The sequence below is a fragment of the Ailuropoda melanoleuca genome, chromosome 1 (assembly GCF_002007445.2).
Source record: "Ailuropoda melanoleuca isolate Jingjing chromosome 1, ASM200744v2, whole genome shotgun sequence".
NCBI classification, from domain to species: domain Eukaryota; kingdom Metazoa; phylum Chordata; class Mammalia; order Carnivora; family Ursidae; genus Ailuropoda; species Ailuropoda melanoleuca.
The window spans coordinates 206,755,688-206,758,760 of NC_048218.1; positions in this window are offsets into that span (position 1 = coordinate 206,755,688).

Here is a 3,073-nt window from a genome sequence, read left to right on the forward strand (position 1 = left end):
CCGGGATCACGCCCTGAGCCGAAGCCAGACGCTTAACCGCTGTGCCACCCAGGCGCCCCAAAATATATTTTTTTAAAAAGTTAGCTTCCCCCTGCATCTTTATCTGAGGAAACGACCCAAGGCCCAACTTTAAAAAACTAGGAAGAAGTCACAGGAGACACCTGCGATGTGGGTTGTGGCAGGCGTCTTCCTCCAGGTGTGTGGTCCCCCCACTCCGAAGAACCAGGTCTGGGAATTGTGCGAGTCTCTCACATGTTGCCTCAAACAGGCCTGTCCTCACCTTCCTGACCGTGCAGATCAAGGGTGACTTCGGTGGATCGCTTACTGATTTAACTCCGGGAGATCCCTGTTAGTGACCCAGAGCCCAGGAGCTTGGAAGGTGACAGGGCTCCCAGAGAACCAAGCTCCGCACCCGCCTTACACTCTGAGACCCGACCCACCGTGCCTCCCAGTAGGTGCCCCTCCACCCCCTCAGAAACCAGACCTTTCCATCACAGCCCCTCTGACAGCCAGTAGAGACAGCCTTTTTAAAGATTCTGGAACTTCCATCACCAGTTTATTCCTGTGGCAAGGTGGGGTGGTGGTGGAATCAAATGGGTGCCCTCAGGGTGCCTGCGAGGGGTAGGGGGGGTACACGTGAGTGGATCCGACTCAGCATTCCTATCTCCCACAGGCCTAGAACCAAGTATTCGTGTTATGCAAAGACTCCTAGCCTTTCTGTGTCATTTCAAGGCTGTCAGTTGGCATCGGCCAGTCCACTAAGTTGTTAGAACACAGACCACAGTCCCCAAGCCAGCAAGTCAAACGCAGGATGGTCTTCTCCATACCCTCAATAGGATCCGGAATCGTGTTCCTCTTACTTGGCCAAGCACCCTCAAAATCCATTCCCATGTTCTCCAGATTTTTTATGTAAATTCTCTCCCTCTCCCTTTGCCCCTCCCCCTGCTTGCACTCTCTCTAAACACATACATAAAAAACATCTTAAAAAAATAAATCTTTTTTTAAAAACATTTTGTTTATTAGACAGAGAGCATGAGCAGGGGGGAGGAGCAGAGGCAGAGGGAGAAGCAGGCCCCCTGCTGAGTTGGGAGCCCAATGTGGGGCTCCATCCCAGGACTCTGGGCTCACTACCCAAGCTGAAGGCAGACACTTAACCAACTGAGCCACCCAGGTGCCCCCAAAATAGAAATCTTTAAAAAAAAAAAAAAAGAAAAGAAAAGGAAAGAAAACCTAAGACTGGCAAAATAAATAGAGGTTAATTTCTCTAACATAACAAGAAGGGTGGCTGCTGACCCTGGTTTAGCAACTTAATGAGGTTGGAGCCAGAGTCTCTCTTCTTTGCTCTCATAATGACAAGAAGGCTGCCTGAGCTCCTGGCGTCACATCTTCATTCCAGGCAATAAGCCAGGGGAAAGGGACTTTTTATCAAGACCGCAAAAGCTTTTTAGAAGTCATTTTAACAGTCTTTGGCTTTCATCTCATTGCCCAGAGCTTTTTCCCATGGCTGTGTCCCAGAGTTGTGTCCAGGCAAGGGAGGCAGGGAAAAGACTAGCTGGCTTTCTCAGATGTGTTAGTGAGAACAGGCCAGGGGAGCAAACTGGGATTGGATCAGCTAGTCTACAATGTCTGTCACATCTCCTTAGAACTTTGTTGGCTAGCGTTTTTCACACTAGAGAAATATGGCCCATTGGGGGTTGTGAATTAGTGGGTCTCTGACCAGCATTGTTTTAAAAGAAAATATTGATGTTCAACTCGACAGAGCCATTTCAGTTGTATATAATGACCCCCCCCACAGGTTTAGTCAGAAAGATGGGAAAGCCACTGCGGTGGGGCCAGACGCAGGAGTCAGGTGCAGGCTCAGGAGTCAGACTGTTGGGGGCACTTTGCGTCTTTTGCAACAATGGTGCAACTTTGGCAAGTTACGATAATCTATTAAATCGATTTCTTCAACTATAAAAGAGAGAGAATAACATACCCAGTTCATCACATGTAAAGCTGGTTTAGCACAGTGTCTGGGGCATAGTAATTGCTCAATAAATATTAGTTGTGTTGTTATCATTAGTAGATACTGATAACAAAGGATGGCCAGGTCCTGCTTTAACAGCTCATTTAGAATCACTGAGAATTAGCTAAATGTCCCTATGTAAACAAGTGTTGCAAAAATATTCGCCCCCACAGAAAGTTTACTTTGGCATGATGCCATCAGCCTAGCCCTGTGGGGTATTATTAGCAAAAATCCTGGGGAACTTGTTTTCCTTGCAAGAGGGTTGCTTGTGGATGCTGCCTGTGGATTGCAGCATGGGTCCCGAGGACCCATGGAAGAAATTTCTCTTTGGCCAGTGTCCCAGGAATGGCTGGTCTCCTCCTGGGACAGAGGTTTCTTTTTATCTTTTGGACTCTGTGTCAGGGTACCAATGCTGTTCCCCTGGTTGCTTGGGCCAGTCAGGAGGCTGCTATTGCAATGAATCAGGACTTTATACCCCAGGTCATATTGTGGATGCTAACCTTATGCTGGCCTCACCTTTTTTTCTTTTACCTTTTTCAAAATCCCGAAGTTGTCTTCACAGACTTTCTCTTATTTTTTGAATAAGATAGATACTCCCTGGGGCACCTGGGTGGCTCAGTCTGTTAAGCCTCTGCCTTCGGCTCAGGGTGTGATCCCAGACTCTTGGGATCAAGCCCTGCATCTGGCTCCCTGCTCCGCTGGGAGCCTGCTTCTTCCCCTCCCACTCCTCCTGCTTGTGTTCCCTCTCTTGCTGGCTGTCTCTCTGTCAAATAAATGAATAAAACCTTAAAAAAAAAAAAAAAGGAAGGGATTTCTGGCCGGTAGCCCCATGTCCTGGGTGGTGCCTGTTCCTGCTGCCCTTTCTGTCCATGTGGTTCAGGAATCCCGGGACCCAGGGTGGACTGGGCCCCGCTGTGATCCCCATGCTCCGCATGTCTGGCAGCCTCCCAAATCCTCTATGGGAAAGGGACCCAGGAGACAACTTTCTCAGCCCCAAGTGGTGGGCTCCCTGTTCTGGATGTTGGGGGCCAGGCAAGATGGGTGAAGAGAGGGTGTGGTTCGGTCTTC